The 18,299-nt window shown below is 44.5% G+C and overlaps 1 long non-coding RNA gene across 1 annotated transcript in view; it reads right to left on the bottom strand.

The window, feature by feature from the left end:
- LOC132540950 (uncharacterized) overlaps positions 1 to 9,730 on the bottom strand; it is a 62,376-nt gene extending 52,646 nt beyond the window's left edge. Inside the window, exon 1 of the long non-coding RNA XR_009552160.1 lies at positions 9,669 to 9,730. This is a non-coding gene — a long non-coding RNA (uncharacterized LOC132540950). The remainder of the gene's footprint in view (positions 1 to 9,668) is intronic.
- Positions 9,731 to 18,299: the final 8,569 nt, after the last annotated feature.

Raw genomic sequence — 18,299 nt, 5'->3', positions numbered from 1 at the left:
CTCCTAATTAAACATTAAATTTCAAGACTTCGATTTTCCCACAATAACTAAATGCATGACCGTACCACAGGAAAATTCTTTATTATTAATATTATTTTATTTTAATTTCTTTATGGGGGAATTAATATTTTACATTCAACAGTGAATACAATAGTTTGTACATGCATAACATTTCCATTTTCCATACAACCCCCACTAGGTCCTCTGAATCCTTCTTGGATCTGTATTCTCCCCACCTACCCACCCCAGAGTCTTTTACTTTGGTGCAATACACCAACTCCAGTTCAGGTTCTACTTGTGTTTTCTCTTCTGATCTTGTTTTCCAACTTCTGCCTGAGATTGAGATCATCCCATATTCATCCTTCAGTTTCTGACTTATTTCACTTAACATGAATTTTTCAAGGTCCATCCAAGATCTGCTGAAAATAGTGAAATCACCATTTTTTATAGCTGAGTAGTATTCCATTGTGTATATATATACCACAACTTGCTCAGCCACTCATCTGTTGTTGGACACCTGGGTTGCTTCCGGGTTTTGGCTATTTCAAACTGTGCTGCTAAGAACATATGTGTACACAGATCTTTTTGGATGGGTGTGTTGGGTTCCTTAGGGTATATCCCCAGGATAGGAATAGGAAAATTCTATATGCGGTTTAAGTATAAAAGAACAAAGTATTGTAAAATCCTTCTTTGTCACAGTCATACAGAAATTACAGATCACAACCTAGACTTGAATTTCAGTACTTCTAGCATAAAGCTGGTATAGCCAAAGGCAACTCCATGGGTAGGAAGGCTAAATTTTGATGCCTCTTTCCTTTTCTGTCTCAGAATACAGAACAAAAACTGGGTGAAGAGGTAGCTCTGTGCTCTCATGCATATGTGAGTCTTGGAGTTCACTCCCAAGCACTGCATAAAAATACATAAAACTGGCATATTCGCAATGCATGTTAATAATTCTTCTCTCCTTGGGTTAAAAAAAAAATCCAATCCATATGAGTCAGCAAACAAGAATGCAGTTCTGATCCTCATATAGTACATGAAAATGGCCTGCGTTCTGAGGCTCTGTATTTAAGCTGCTAATCATGAGAAAGTATCTCACAAATAAAATTCAAACAGAGCTCTTTATTTTTAAGATTGCAGGGTTCTTCTAATAACACTGACACCGTTTATAAACAAATAATAATACACGACTCCATGGGTGATACAAAGACCTGCCTGGCCTGCTACAGACACCAGGGGAATCCTAAAGACCCAAAAGGAGAGGTGACAGTCAAACCCAGCAGGGGAAAAGCCTTTCTGTGCCCTGGCTGTTCATTCTCCACTCCTTGGTCAGCCTGGCTGGTGCACTTTGCTCCACTTTGGAGAAGGCAGATAGCTCCATCAAATCGAGGCTCCTGGGGGTATGGTGGTTTTCTCGTGTATCCAGCAGTTGTTAGCCAACAAGGGGACAAACTCTGGTGGGGAAGGCCACACCCACATAGGACTGACAAGCAAGTAGTGACTGAGCACAAGACTTTACTCAGAGTGTGTTTACTTAGTCTTCTGGACAATAAGTGGATGGTTCTGTGGTGTGTAACTAAAGCGTCCACTAATTAAAATATTAAAATATACAAGTGTTTATTAACGACTGATGGCTTCTGACAGCTATAGAACAACAGGCCGTCTCCAGATGATATCCAAATACATTATGGCTACAGTCACTGAATTTTCACAACTCGAATGTCAATTCACATGTTAGAGCAGAGGAAGTTGAGATACAGTAAGTTCACACAGCTATAAAAGGTTGAACAAGGGGAGTCGGGCCACAGCACAGTGGGTTAAGCACATGTGGCACAAGGCACAAGGACCGAAAAAGGATCCCAGTTTGAGCCCCCAGTTCCCCACCTGCAGGCGAGTCGCTTCACAGGCGGTGAAGCAGGTCTGCAGGTGTCTGTCTTTCTTTCCCCCTCTCTCCATTTCTTTCTGTCCTACCCAACAACAATGACAACAATAATAACAACAATAAAACATCAAGGGCAACAAAAGAGAATAAATATTTTTAAAAAGGTTGAACAAGGAGTCAAAATTAGGCAGCGCAACTTCAAATGTTTGCACAAAATTGTGGGGAAAACTAAATGTGTATCAACTAATGAATGAAAATGATGTATAGCCATAGAGTTGAATAGTATTTAGCAAAAGGCTAATTACTATTCATGGCTGCCAGTTCTTAGCAACATCGCCCCGCCAGATATGCATCAGGATGCGGCATCATCTAAGTTCATTTCCCACGTCTGCGCTCGACCGGACCTGCCAATATACGCGGATATCTTCGCCCACCCTGTCCAACGCTTGACGTCTCGTCACCCAATCTGGTCCCCTACACCTACACTGAACTTCTCTGTTCCAGACTCTTGGAAACAGAGTTGGCAGTCAGCTGAGGTCAAGAACAAACACCTCATCACAGACCCCTGCAAGCGTCAACCCGGCTTTGGCCTAGCATGTTATGATCGGGCCCTCCTCAATCGCTATCCAACAGGCCATGGCCGGTGCGCCGCTATGTTCCATCGCTGGGGAGCCAGAGACGACCCGAACCGCCCCTGCGGCTCCAGACAGACTATGACCCACATAGTCAACGACTGCCACCTCTCCAGATTCAAAGGAGGTCTCGAAACTTGACATCAGGCTCAACCTGACGCTGCTGACTGGCTATGGAAGAAGGGCAAACGCTAGAAGAAAAAGCAAAAGGAAGAAAGGAAGGAAGGGAGGGGAGGAGGGAAGAAAGGGAGGGGAGGAAGGAAGGAAGGAAGGAAGGAAGGAAGGAAGGAAGGAAGGAAGGAAGGAAGGAAGGGAGGGAGGATGGAAGGGAGGGAGGGAGGGAGGAAGGGAGGGTACATGCAAAAAAATGTTGTTTAAATGCTGGGGGTGTGGATCGACCTGCCAATGCCTATGTCCTGAGGAGAAGCAATTACAGAAGTCAGACCTCCCACCTTCTGCTCCCCAAAACAAATTTGGGGTGAGGGGGGTGCACCTTGTTAAGCACACACAGTATGAAGCACAAGGTCTGACACAAGAAACCAGCTTCGAGCTCCCTGGCTCCCCATTTGCAGGAGGGGTCACTTTCCAAGCAGTGAAGCAGGTCTGCAGATATCTCTCTCTCTCTCTCTCTCTCTCTCTCTATATATATATATATATATATATATATATATATATATATCCCTCCTCTCTCAATTTCTCTGTCCTACCATAAAAAAAAAAAAAAAAAAAACCGGAAAAAATGGCCTCCAGGAGCAGTGGATTCATAATGCAGGCATGGATCTCCAGCAATAATCCTGGAGGCAAATAAAATAAAAATTAAATAATTTTGGCCCATTCTCCCAGAGGGATGAAGAAGAGGAAAGTTTCCAGTGGAGGGGATGGGTCATGGCACCACGCACAAGGGCCTAGGTTCAAGTCCCCAGCCCCCACCTGCAAGGAGGAAGCACTGGCAAAACAGGCTACAGGACTACAGTTCTCTGTCTCTCTCTCTCTCTCTCTATCCATCTCCATCTCTAACACCCCCTCTCAATTTCTCTCTGTTCTATCAAAGCTTTCTTTTTAAAGCTCCAAATTAAGAAATTTGTATAAAAGCCATTGACATAGTATCTGAGGAATTTCATAAAGACTCCCTCGCTAGGGTCTGGGAGACAGTTCGGCCACAAAGTCGTGACCTTCAGGCACTGGGGCACAGGCTCAGGCCCAGGACATGGATACCAGTGAACAGCACAAAGGATGGGAAGTGGCTGAGCTCCAGGGACAGTCTCTCTCTTAGTCTGTCTCTAAAAATACAGAGTGGAAATTAGGTCAGGGAGGCAATCAGTGGGATCACACATCTGCAAGGCCCTGGGCTCTCTCCCCAGAAAAGCATAAATAAAATACAAGCAAAGGGGCTGGCAGAATAGTTCACGTGGGTGAGGCACTGCTTTGCCATGTCCATGGCCCTGGCTCCAGCCCAGACCCCGACACTGACTGAAGTTCTTGTACTGTCTCTCCTCTCTCTCCCTCCTTCCCTCCATCCCTGCCTCCCTCTCTGCCTCTCTCTAAAAGAATAAATAAGTAAATTACTTCCATTTTTCTGTGTCTATTTTCTAAAGATTGCCACCTGTCCTTTCTTGGAAAGAATAATTCTCTATTTTGAGGTGAGTTCCCCCCTACACTTTTGTTTTCTTTCTTTCTTTCTTTCTTTCTTTCTTTCTTTCTTTCTTTTCCTTTTTATCAGTGATTTCACAGAGCTTTCCGAAACGTTAAGATCTCCAGGATCTAACTTCACAGCCACAGATGGTCAGTATGCTTATGCTTTTAAAGCTATCAGATTTTTTTTTTTTTAAGGAGGTTATATATGGTAGCCGGTGTGGTTTTTGCCTGCTGATGAAAAATTAAAAGTTAACAACAACTATCTATATAGTCTGCATAGGTACAATCTTCCTGATATCTAGACCAGCTTCAAATCTGGGAATCTTTGCCTCAAATGTCAAGCGTTATGAATCTGGTGGACAGGAAAGGGAGAGATGAAGTGGGATAGTCTGAGAGAGGTTAGTGGCACGTTCATTTCTCTGCTTCCCTTTAAGTGGGATGAGCATTTGCAAGCAGGCATTGAGTGGAGTGGAATCTTGAATTCTTGGGTTCAGAATGCCAACACAGGGGTGGCCTGAGCACCCCAGCAGGACGGCCTGGCCATGCAGCCGGACCCATTACCCGTGCATTCTAAATCACACAGGCCAGGGAAGATAAGGCACTGTGAAATTACCGAAACAGCTCTTGGCTCCCTGCCAATACTTGTCTGCTGCCTGCCCTCCATACTAGCGTCACACGTCTCAGACTGGGGTCTCCACCTAACTCAGCCCACAGGTGTGTGTCTGCATCTCATACTACTTCTAAGCAAGAAATTGTGCGTGCACTTCAAATAACTGCGTCTCAATTTTGACTGGAGACTGAAAAAGAGCATGTAAGCCTGACAGCAAAGGACTCTGATTCCCAATGATGCCAACTTATGGCATGGGCCCTGAAGATGTTATCAACCTACCTTGGACCCAGGTCTCTTGACCTGTGGGGGAAAGCTTTATGACTGGTGAAGCAGGGCTGCAGGTGTCTTTCTGTATCTTTCCCTCCCTTCCTCCCCCTTTCTTCTCCATTTCTGGCTATCTCTATCCAAAAAACAAATACATATCATAAAAACAAAAATTAGCAACATGCTGATAAGGCCGGCACCCTGGACCCTCACCATTCGCGTAAGTTATTCTGAATAGGTTGGCTCTATTCTAGGCCAGTGAGACTATGGATGGCTGTGCACACTATGTTGCTGAATTCAACCTTCATTTTGATGCCCAGTAGAAAGTACGCACTAAGGGTTGGGAGCAAGTTCAAACTCTTGGAACTAAATAAGACTAAGAAGTTAAAAGGGTTTCCTCATTTTAGCTCTAAAGGTAAGCTCTTCATCACCTGCAGGGAAGTGTGATCCCGGAAAGGCATGCACATGGAGTCTATTTACTCATTTAACAACAGAAACATCCGTAAAGAATCAGAATGATTTAAAGGTGAGTGAATTAAGTCATCTTGAAATAATTCATAAACTTCTTTTTTCTTAATATTTATTTATTCCCTTTTGTCACCCTTGTTGTTTTATTGTAGTTATTGTTGTTATTGATGTTGTCGTTACTGGACAGGACAGAGAGAAAAGGAGAGAGGAGGGGAAGACAGAGGGGGAGAGAAAGACAGACACCTGCAGACCTGCTTCACCGCCTGTGAAGCGACTCCCCTGCAGGTGGGGAGCCAGGGGGCTGGAACCGGGATCCTTACACGGGTCCTTGCACTTTGTGCCGCCTGCGCTTAACCCGCTGCACTACCGCCCAACTCCCTATAAACTTTTTTTACTTCCAGTTTTGACTGACACTTTCAGTGACTGAGCCTGAGGAAAGAAAGCTTAAAGAGCTTCTTCAGCGCTTACACTTTAAAAGGCGCCTGTGCGTGTGCGTGTGCGTTTGTCTCCATTTGCAACACAACTCAATGAAAACAATCAAAGATGAGGACAATGACTTTTTTAATTGCCAACAAAAGAACTCTGCATTAGTTCTTTTGTGCCATATACCAACAGCAGCACAAGAATAAGGCAAGAAAACAATCCCTCACCTCAACAAGGGGTCTAGTAAAGCCTTGGAAGCTTTCTTCTGTCAGCAGCACATGGACTCTAGAGGGAACACTATCTGGTCTAGCTGCCGAAGAAGCGGCATGAAAAAGGGAACTCAGTCCTGCTGCTACATGACGTCTCACAGTCAACTTCTACATACCCTCTGTAGGGCAAAACAATCACGTTTGGCAATGACGGAATCGACGAAAATATCCTCCGTCTCACTAGCTTCTAGAAAGCCCGCTCAGTGCCCACACCAGCACATGCACTGGTGATTTTCATGCCTGTCTTTCAGATCCTGAGGGCTCCCTCGTGAGTATACCTCCTTTCCTTGAAGCTTTATTCTGGGTATCTTCAAGGCCCAGGAACAAACAAATAAACAAAAATTCTCCAGCGCCATTGTCCAACTAACAACGGGTACTCAGAAAATGTATAAAGAATAAATACATGGGAAAAGCAGCACATATTTTGTATATGATACAAAGAAAACTCAAGTGGGAAGAAGAGAGGAAGTCTATGTTAGGTATGCTCCGAGGGGCCCAAGACCTTAGTAATTCTTGCCTGAGCCCGATAGATAGCTAACATGCAGGTGGATTAGAAGTATTGTCTGGGAAGATGGTGTCAGAGATGAGAAGAGGCCTAGGAAGCCGACTTGAATCTGCGTCCTTCCTTGTAGGTTTCTTACAAGGAGGCAGGAAGCATGACAGCATGTTTGGCTCTCTCCTGTCTCTCTTGCATGCCCCAGTTGGGGGATGAAATTCCAGACATGAAATAAGTCTTACTAGAATAAATAAATATATATTCTTTGCTTGACTGACACTTATATTACTGTCTTCATAGTTCCCACAGTTCAAGAACAACAACAACAACAACAAATCATTAATCCAGAAAAAAAATTGACAAGCTACTATAAAAGCTACATTCTAAAACTATAAAAACAAAGATAACCAGGATATAATAGAAGCTTAGAAGGCCTGGATGCACGGTCCAGTGATATGAAACAGGGTGCTCAAATCAAGTCTTTCACTGGCCACTTGTTCGAACCACACACAGTAAAGGTCCTAGATTAGAAATATATGACAAGAATGGGGGAGACACCAGAGTTCTGCAAAGAGACTCTCATGCCTGAGGCTCCAAAGTCCCAGATTCAATCCCCTGCACCACCATAAGTCAGAGCTGAGAAGGGTTCTGGTCTCTCTGCATCCTATCACTCTCATTAAAATTAAACAAAATATACATTTTTAAAAGAATTCTAGGACAGGGAGTCAGGTGGTAGCGCAGTGGGCTAAGCGCAGGTGGCGCAAAGGAAGGACGGGCGTAAGGATCCAAGTTTGAGCCCCTAGCTCCCCACCTGCAGGGGAGTCGCTTCACAGGCGGTGAAGCAGGTCTGCAGGTGTCTGTCTTTCTCTCCCCCTCTCTGTCTTCCCTTCCTCTCTCCATTTCTCTCTGTCCTATCCAACAACAACAACATCAATAATAACTACAACAATAAAACAACAAGGGCAACAAAGGGGAATAAATAAATAAATATTTTTGAAAAGAATGCTAGGACAAAATAAGTTTTTACTCTTATTTACTAGTAGAAATGTATAAAAGGAGAAAGTCATAAACAGAGAGAACTCAACACACACAGTGTGGGGAGAAATGAGTTACGTGTCTCTCAGTTTTCAGTGGGATGATGATAATTAGCGTCTGTCTTATAGTTTAGCAGTAGTGGCAGTTATATTTAGTCAGTTGTGCAAGACAGAATTAACAGAAACCTTTTTTTTTTTTGAGGACATAGTACTGCCTCACTCTAGCAAATGGTGCCAAGGATTGAACCTGGGACTTCTTTCAGGTCTCAGGCATAAAAGTGTGGTGTGCTTTCATTGTACAATCTTCCTGGTCCAACGTTTATTTATTTATGAGAGACAGAAACACACAGAGAACCAGAGCACCACTCTGGCACAGGCCGCTCCAGGAATCACCAAAATCTCACACTTGCAAATCATGCATTTTCCTGCTAGCTTGGCATGCTAGCCCTGTGTCCCCTCTCAGGCCTATTCACTCCATACAGACCCACTTCACCTAAGAAGAATGTGTTTTCTGTGAAGAAGCTTCTTCGTGTTGATATTCTTATTCATGTTCTGGCAAACCTTGGATACATTCCTTAATATAAATGGACCTCTGATCTGTCGTTTGCAAAAGAGGTTGAAGAAGATGAGTGAATTCCAAGCAGAGGTGACTCTGCTCTCTCTGTAAATATCTGGCGACACTTTTTACTGCCACACTAAGGGGAGAAAGGAGTTAATAGGAATATATTTTCTAGAAGGCAGAAGAAAGGTCCTTAGAACAAAATAATCTTAAATATCTATTAAAAGACTAAGAAAACTTAAACTGTGTTACTTCTATATTTCTTAAAATTCAGAAAGGTGGGAGCCGGGCGGTAGCTCAGTGGATTAAGCACATGTGGAGCAAAGCACAAGAACCAGCGTAACAATCCCGGTTTGAGCCCCCCTGGCTCCGCACCTGCAGGGGAGTCGCTTCACAGGCGGTGAAGCAGGTCTGCAGGTGTCTGTCTTTCTCTCCCCCTCTCTGTCTTCCCCTCCTCTCTCCATTTCTCTCTGTCCTAACCAACAATAACGACATCAATGACCACAACAACAATGGCAACAAAAGGGAATAAATAAATAAATATTTATAAAAAAAATTCAGAAAGGTGTGGAGTCTAAGTTGCTAAAGACAGGACAACAGAAACTTCTTCCCAGGGTAGACAGGTGGCTTACGATGTAAGTTGCAGCTACTCTAAAGCCAAAGTTCTAAAAACACGAAAACAAACTTACTTGCACTGAAAACTATGACTACTAAGCTGAAGCCTTATAAATAATGTAGCTGGAGAGACTGCATAATGGTTCTGCAAAAGGCTGTCATGCTTGAGGCTCCCAGGTTCAATCTCCAGCACCACAGTAAGACAGAACTAAGCAATCAGTCAGTGGGGGGAGACTCCTTCTCTCTCTCTGTCTCTCTCCCTCTCTCTCTCTCTTCTCTCTCTCTCCCTCTCTCTCTGTCTCCCTTTCTCTCTCTCTCTCTCCTCTCCCTCTCTCTCTCCCTCTCTCCCTCTCTCTCTCCCCCCCCCCCTCTCTCCCCGCCCCCTCTCTGTCTTTCTCACTACATTTTCTCCTCCTCATGGGCAGGAAGGAGCAGCAAGGTGGTTAGGAACCAGGTGTTACAGGGCCTTCAGAACAGGCTTAGGTCTGAGCAGGAGAAACAGTCAAAAGACTGAAAGGACCCCCAGCTGAAGATCCTCCTGAGTGAGTGCAATGTGCATGACACACAATAGACTGGAAACAGAGGCTGGCTAGGGGCTCCCTGTGGACTGGCCAGAAGTTGGGAGTTCATGTGGATGGGCCAAAGGTAGGCAGACTTGACCATTTGGGGGAAGATATATACCAACTCTTTAACCTGTTTTGATTCTCACTTCAACAGATCATCTTCCCACACTCATCCTTTCTTACATAATGGCAAAAGGTAGATTAAGCTTACTACTTACCCTGACCACAATACAGCCCAGCAATGTGCTTAGTAAGTGATTCCTCAGTCAAGGGTTACTTGTAAAGCAAACACATCAGCATGCTTCAAACTGAGCCCAAGCTTCAAGGTCAACTTACCAGGTGAGTATAGCAGAACCCAAAGAATTCAAATTCTCCAACAATCTCTTTTCTACCCTTTCTCCCTATTCGAAGGTACTGTGTAAATGAAGAAGGCATTTTCAGCATTTTTTTTTTTTACAAACTATGATATATATTCAAAGTCTTTGTCTCAACAAGAGTCAAAAATAAACCCCAACCACCACATTTGCCAGTTTAACCTCTTTTGAGTTAAGGGAACTAGAATCCAGCAGGAGGCCCGACTGTGCCTAATTCAAGGAAGGACTGAGACTGTGGTGGCCTGAGTCTCTTCTTAACAGCTGCAACAGTGGGGTCCAGGAGGCCAAGCCGCTGGTGGGTGTAGTGGAGGGAACAGGAGAGCCGGCGAGTAAAGGGCTCATTGTGGCAGGTAGAGGTATTCAGGCGGACTTTATTTAACTATGTAGATCACACACATTACAGTCTCAACAATGCCAAGCACCACACTTTCCTTCCCTTTTTGGCTTCACTTAGGGGTACTGACAGTATGTATACGTATACGTATGTGTATATATATATGTATACGTATATACGTATATATTTGTACATATATATATATATATATATATATATATATATATATATATATATATTGGATTTTAACTAATGACTATGAACAACAAAAGCAAGAGTTCTCTGACCCTGCAAAAACTCTCACACCAGGCCCTCAGCCTCGGCCCAATCCATGTGCCTGGCTGCAACAGCCAAGTGTCAGTTCTGCACTGGGGCTAGAGTTCGCATCCTGACCTCCCTGGGCAGACGACCTCAGCAATGTGTCCTGGATCTCCCTCTCCCCAGAGCCCTGCTCCACTAGAGAAAGGTAGAAACAGGCTAGGGGTGTGGATCCACCTGCCAACGTCCAGTTGCCAGCGGAGAAGCAATGACAGAAGCCAGAACTCCCACCTTCTGCATCCCATAAAGAATTTTGGTCCATGCACCCAGGTTGATTAAAAAAAAGGAAAGCTTCCTGGGTGAAGAACTCTGGTGGCAGGAACTGTGTGGAATGGTACCCCTTCCTTGTTATCTTACAATCTTGTTAATCATTATTAAATCACTAGTAAAAAAAAAAAAAATTCTTTTTTTCAAGAAAAAACATAAAACACCGAAATCCCGAAACGGGCTAGACATTAGCCTCACCGCTCTGTTCCGCTCCCAAGTCGGGCTGGACTGAAGTTGGAAAGCAAAAGAAAAAGAAAGAAAGAAAGAAAAAAAAAAAGCAAAGGGTCGGAGGTGGAGGGAGGAAAGATGTTGTCCATCTGTCTATTTGTCCATTTGTCCATGCCAGGGTCCCTCTGGACCTGAGACGCGGAAGGGCGAGCTCTGAGAGCGGCAAACAAAGCCACACCGCCCACCCACAGCCGGCGCCCAGCGGCCCGAGGGTCACCCACCGCCCGGCCCGGCCGGGGAGCAGCGCGCCCGCCCCACGCGCGCAGGGAGCCGGGTGTGCGGAGAGACAGACACAGAGACAGAGACAGAGAGACCGAGAGACCGAGAGGGAGCGCGCCGGCCGCGGACAGAGTCGCCCGCGAACCGAGTGGCCGCCCCCTGAGCCCCCCCCGAGCCCCCTCCGGCCGCTGCCCCGCTCGCCCTCCGCGCTCCCCGGCCGCACCGCCCGCCTTACCCGAGCCGGACTCCGCCACCCCCGGCCCCAGGCTGCGGCGCCCGGCGGGAGGGGCGCGGGGTGTCGCAGGACGGACGGACTGACGGACGGAGGGAGGGAAGGAGGGGGCGAGCAGCTCCCCCTGCCCGGCCCCCCGCCCGCGCGCATGCTCCCGCCGCACCTGCCGCGCTCCGGGCTCCGCGCTCCGGGCTCCGCGCTCCGGGCTCCGCGCTCCGGGCTCCGCGCTCCGGGCTCCGCGCTCCGGGCTCCGCGCTCCGGGCTCCGCGCTCCGGGCTCCGCGCTCCGGGCTCCGCGCTCCGGGCCGCCTGTGCACTCGGGGTCCGCCCCGGGCCCGGTCGCCACGTGGGAGCGGCGCTGCGGCTTTCGCCTATTCGTTCCCGAAGAAGCCCCCCCATCACCACCCCGCACACGCACCCCGCACCCCCCGAATCTCGACTTCTTCCCGCGGGACCCCTCCTCGGCCTCCCTGGCCACTAGGGTGCCCCCGGGGCTCTCGCAGTGCAGCCTCACCCACCTTCAGACCTTGAGCTCCATCTGGTCCTCGTCCTGCGGCTGGTTGCGAATTTGCAAGCTCCTCTTCCTCCTCCCCATGCCTCCCTTTCCCGCTCTCGAGGGGCTGCGGAGAGCGTTTCTACACAGAAATTCTGTTCAAGTGGTGAAGACCCATAACCAGTGTTAAGGCACCTGTGACAGACTCCCACCCTGCTGGTACTTAGCCCTCTAACTAGTCAAAGTTAGACGGTCACCAAAGTGTTGTTATTGTGGAGTGGTTAAGGTTAAATTCTTTATCTATGATTGCAAGACGCTAGTCACTGAAGACTATTTTATGATTTCTTTTTTTTTCAGGGCATTTCCTCTTAGGGTAGTGTCTCGTGTTCTACACCCTACTATCAAATGATAGTTGTTAGGTACAAAATAAATATTTCTTTGGTACTACCAGCAAGGAATTCTATAATCCATGATCAAGAATAATAATATATGAGTTAACTTTGGGCTTTTTTATTGAATATAATAAACTAAGAATTAAAATTGGTTTTGCAGATGACATTGATTCTTTGGTAGAAACAAGTTAGTGTTTCTATTGAAGAACGATCTATCAACCCTTTGATGTATGTTTTTAAACTTTTTTACTAGTGGTTTAATATTGATTTACAAAAATTATAAGATAATAGGAGTATAATCACATAATTATGTGGACCAGATTTCTGTGTTCTCATCCCCTCCATTGGAAACTGAAGTAGTTTTCCCAAGGTTGCAGATATGGGTCAACTTGATATCTATAAGTAAATGTCTATATTTCTATATCTATATCTTTAGCTATCGTTGGTGCGGTTTTTCAGGCAGATATTGGATGTCTTGTTTTGGGTGTCTGGGGGGTACTTGTTCATATGTTTGTTTTCCCACCAAGGTTATAGCTACAGAGATCCACTGTTCCCAGAAACCATTTTTAATTTTCTTTCTGTTTTTAATAGAGTGTGGGGGAGAGAGGGAGAGAAGGAGATGTTGTATCTTTAGGGAAACTTCCCAAGACATAGAGGTGGGGACTGGAGGGTTTAAACCTGGTGTTAGAACATGGTTAAAGGGGTCTTCTACCAAGTGTCAGCACCGTATGGAACCTACATATTAGGAAGTGATATATAGACATATAAAAACAGTCTTCTTTTTTTAATGTTTATTTATTGACTAGAGACAGAAAAATTGAGGGGGGGAGACAAAGAGGGAGAGAAACAGAGAGACGACTGCAGCACTGCTTCAGCGCTTCTTAAACTTTACCCCAGCAGGTGGGGGCTGGGGGCTTGAATCCCATTATAACAGGTACAACAGGGACACCACTGCCCAGCCCCCTAAAAACTGAATTCTAACTAAAGAGTTGAGCCAGGGAGCCAGGTGGTGGCACACCTGATTAAGTAGTCACATTACAAAGTGCAAGGTCCCAGGTTCAAGCCCCTGGTCTCCATCTGCAGGGGGAAAGCTTCACACATAGTGAAGTAGGGCTCTATCTCTCTATCTCTTTCTATCTCTCTATCTCTAGCCCCCAATTTCTCTCTGTCTCCAATAATACATAAATAAATGATAAGTTATTTAAAATAAAACTAAGCAAAGGTAAGGCAGTTTTTTTTTTTTAAAGGAGTTGAACTAGAGAAAAAGGGAAGCAAACGAATAAAACTAGGTGGAGAGCATTCTGTCCCATTTGAATGTGCTTCTGCTAAAGATCTTACAGAATTGTAACGTAATTGTACGAACAGGAACACTTCTGACTACTTTTCTTAAATTACTGTTCACCTTACCGAGAGCCATACAGTGGTAGTTAGTGGGTAAATGAGAGTTCACCTCCACACTAATCACATGAGCACAAATAGTGTCTTTATGAGCAAGTCAAGTGGCTCAGATGCTGTAGTGTGACTCCAATAGTATTTGCTGATTATGGAAAACTAAGTCTTTGAACAGGCTGGGGAACGGATCAAACTGTTAACCCTCATGTTCAGTGGAGAAGCAATTGCAGAAGCAGAACTCCCACCTTCTGCATCCCCAAAAGAATTTTGATCCCTACTCCTAATGGGGGAGAAATGAAAGGGGGAAGATAACCGGAAGGTTCTGAACTACAACTTCATCAGGAACAGGAGGGAGAGGAGAAAAGGGGGCATTGGATGTAATAATAGGTGTGTGTATGATTTGGAAAGGAAGAGAAGACCCCCCCAAAAAAAGGGCCTCGCATATACAAATATAGACAGAGGGTTGTAGAAATAATAGTTGGCCTATGTCTGAAACCTTGGGAGAAGTGCTATGGCTTACTATGGAGGGACTGGGGATCCAGAACTCTGGTGGTGGCAACTGTGTAGTGTTGTACCCCTGCTATCTTCTGATTTTGTAAATCAATATTAAATCACTCATTTAAAAAAGGGAAATAAAATAAGTCTTTGGATCCATGATGGTGTATCAGTGATGGTGTATTAAGTGCACGTGTTACCGTGCCCAAGGAACTGAGCTCAAGCTTCCGGTTCTCACCTGCAGGAGGAAAGCTTCATGAGCACTGAAGCACTTCTGAAAGTCTCTCTCTCTCTCTCTCTCCACTCTCTCTCCACTCTCCCCTCTCTCCCTCTCAGTTTCTTGCTCTCATCAAGTAAAATAAACAAAATTTTAAAAATGGGTCGGGTAGTGGCGCACCTGGTTGAGCGCACATGTGACAGTGCTCAAGGACCCAAGTTGGAGCCCCTGGTCCCCACCTGCAGAAGGAAAGCTTTGCAAGTGGTGAAGCAGGGCTGCAGGTGTCTCTCTCACTCTTTCCATCTCTGTCTTCCCCTTCCCTTTCTATTTCTGGCTGTCTATATCCAACAAATAAAGATAGTAAAAAAAAAAAGATTTGTTTTTAAATTTAAAACTATGCCTTTGTGAGAAAGGCGTAAATATGCCTGCAGTAAAAATAATAATAATAATAATAAACTAAAAGACACGTCCACTTGCCTTTTAGGAAAAACAATCAATATCAATGTTACCCAAAAATGCAAAGAAATTCAAATAGACTGAATTTACATCACCTTGTTTTCACGTTTGGGTGGAGACACAGCTGTCATGTCGATAGGGTGTGTTCCGGTTGGTATTGATTAAAGTGAGTGCTCCCCCCTGGGCTTGGGCCAATGAATCAGATGACACAGGCCAAGAACCTCATCTCACCTTCCTCACATACAACTGCCATTTATACGTCAATCTGTGGCTACATGGCGCAGACAAGGACATATAACTATACTCTAAGAAGATGATGTCTATTTGTAAACAGCACTGTTTTTCAAACCCTGTGCAAGCATAAGCAAGGACGCACTGCTATGTGGTATATGTATCACAAACGTCTCAAACAGCTGCCTCAGTAAAGCCCCTTTATGTGAACAGCTCAGACCAGAATGAAATAGCAGCATAGATGACAATCATAATACCACCAATATCTTACTATGAACATCAGCATCTAAACAATAACATAGTTACCACACATCCTCAACAAAACCCTAGCAAACTAAGCCTCTCAAGATAAATTGGATTCATTCCAAGGGTTCAAGGATAATTCAACACACACAGATCAAACAGTCATATGCCTCACTATAGAATAGATCATGAAGAAGCATTCAGCAAGGAACATACATGAGAGGAATAAAGAACATAGGTGACAAACACACAGCCAATACCACACCCAGTGATGAAAAGCTAGCTTTTCCCTGTAAGATCTCAACCAAAACAAGAACGTCCTCTCTCACTAATGCTATACAACACAGTTCTGGAAATCCTCATGAGAACTATGACAAGAGAAAATGATACAACAGTAATCCAGATTGGAAGAGAAGACGGCATGAAACTAGGCATAAAAAGAAAACACGTGAGACCACACACATCTTATTAGAAATTATAAATTCAGTAGAGTAATAGGAAACAAAATTCAATATCTATACATTGATTGCATTTCTATACATCTCAGGGGAAAGGAAAAGTAAAGAAGTGGACCCATCTACAAATGCATAAAAAAATTAAAAAATAACAGTACCTTGGAGCAAGTCAGATCATGAGCCCCAGATCACATCAAATCAATGGGGTTTAAATTCAACAATATTTATAGACTTTCCCCATATTTGGGAGCTACTCTAATCCCTGATCCAGCTTTCCGGTACTTTTTCCAGCCATGACATCATTTCCCCAGACAAAAACTTGGTTCCACCTGCATATCAGATGTCAGGCTCAGGGGAAAAGAAAAAGAAAAAGAAAAAGAAAAAGAAAAAGAAAACCTAGTATAGCCACAGGCTTTTTGGAATATAACTAAAATATGCCTATTAGCTGTCTACAAAACAGAGACCACCCCCCAACTCTTCATCTGCACAATTTCAGCCTTTAGGTTCATGATTGTTCAATAATTTGTTTGGCTTTATATGTTAATTCTCTTTTCAGCCACCAGGTTCCAGATGCTACCATGATGCCAACCAGACTTCCCTGGACAGATGACCCCACCAATGTGTCCTGGAGCCCTGCTTCCCCAGAGCCCTGCCCCACTAGGGAAAGGGAGAGGCAGACTAGGAGTATGGATCCACCTGCCAACACCCATGTTCAGCGGGGAAGCAATTCCAGAAGCCAGACCTTCCACCTTCTGCATCCCACAATGACCTTGGGTCCACACTCCCAGAGGGGTAAAGAACAGGAAAGCTATCGGGAGGGGAGGGGATACGGAGTCCTGGTGGTGGGAATTGTATGGAGTTGTACCCCTCTTATCCTATGGTTCTGTCAGTGTTTCCTTTTTATAAATAAAATTAAAAAATAATAACAGTACCATGGAGCAAGCCTAACGAAAAAATGCACAGTGTATACAATGGAAACAGATCATTATAATGAATACAGTGAAACATTGTTAAATAAAAGACAAGGAAATTAGAGGTTATCCAGTGTTTATGCACTGGGAAATATAAGGAGTGTTAAAATAAGTTAGTTACATAAGCAATTTATAGATTGCATGTAATCCCTACAAAAATCACTATGGCATTCTTAAAGAAAAGAGAGCAAACAAATCTAAGATTTCTACGGAACCACAATGGACCACCGATAGCCAGAGTGCTTCTGAGGTAAAGGAAGAGAAGACAGTGGCATCAAACTATCACTGTACAACAAGAGTAATTAAATCAGGATGGTGTTGGAACAAAACAGGCACTCAGGCCAGTGGAATACAGCAGAGCACCCAGAAATAAACCCACACACAAATGGACATCTAATCTGTGTTAAAGGGGTCAGAACCCTACAATAGAGAAAAGAATGGACCAGATGGTGTGAACCTGGGACAGCACACACATTACCACCAGCATGGACTTGTCCCCACCTGTGGAAGCAATGAGGACAGCTTCAGGTATGGTGGAGGAGTGTCACGGGTGTCTTCCTTCGTCTCCCTGCCTCTCTTTCCACCTCTGTTTCTGTCTCTATTGGAAAGAAAAAAAATGGGGGGTGGAACGGCCACTGGGGATGGTGGAGTCTTTGTACCAAGTGCCAATAATAACCCTGGTGAGAAAATTAAGAGAAGAAGGAGTTGGAGATGGAGATAGAGATGGGGATGGAGGTGGGGGTGGGGGTGGGGAAGAGAAAAAGAGAGAGAAAGTACCTCTTAAACAAATGGTGTTAGGAAAGCTGGGTGACCACATGTGCAGAGATTAAACTGCACCTTCAAGACTCAACCCCACTGTCAATTGCAAGTGAAACAAGACTAAGCAAATATTACTCCATCCAATTAAAAGCTACTACAAATCAAATGAAACTATGACAAGAATGAAAAGGCAACCTCGCAGAACAGAGAGGAAATGTGTCTACCAAACATTTGAGAAGGGACTGTTATTTAAAATATATTCTAGAACATCATTCAGCTCAACAACACAAAAACAAGCACACCATCAAATAGTGTGCAAAATATCTGATACTTGTCTAAAAACAAGAAGACAGTGCACAGACATACGAAAAAAATGTTCCACCTTTAAAGAAACGCACATCGAAACTACGACACGTGACCACCTAACACAGGTAAAAATGCAGGTGAGGATGTGAAGGAAAAGGAGCAAGACTAGACTGAAGACTGTTACTAACCAGCTCCCGGGCCACTAACATTAGTTGTATACAAATCATATCAAAAGCTTCATAAACAGGATTATATGCACATTGGGTTATTTTGAATTAATTACTTAAGAATCTCTACAGATATTTTTCCACTTGTACTTATTTATCTGTGTGGAACTAGGGTCTCACACAAGCATGAATTCACCCCTCCTGGTCTGTATTTGTTTCATACAGGTAGAAAGTGGGAGAGGGAGGGAGAGAGACACCTCAGCACCAGAGTTCTCCCATGAAAACTCTGATGTGAAGCTGG

Source organism: Erinaceus europaeus, chromosome 10, assembly GCF_950295315.1.
Source record: "Erinaceus europaeus chromosome 10, mEriEur2.1, whole genome shotgun sequence".
Classification (NCBI taxonomy): domain Eukaryota; kingdom Metazoa; phylum Chordata; class Mammalia; order Eulipotyphla; family Erinaceidae; genus Erinaceus; species Erinaceus europaeus.
This window is presented reverse-complemented; position numbering and strand designations above follow the sequence as displayed.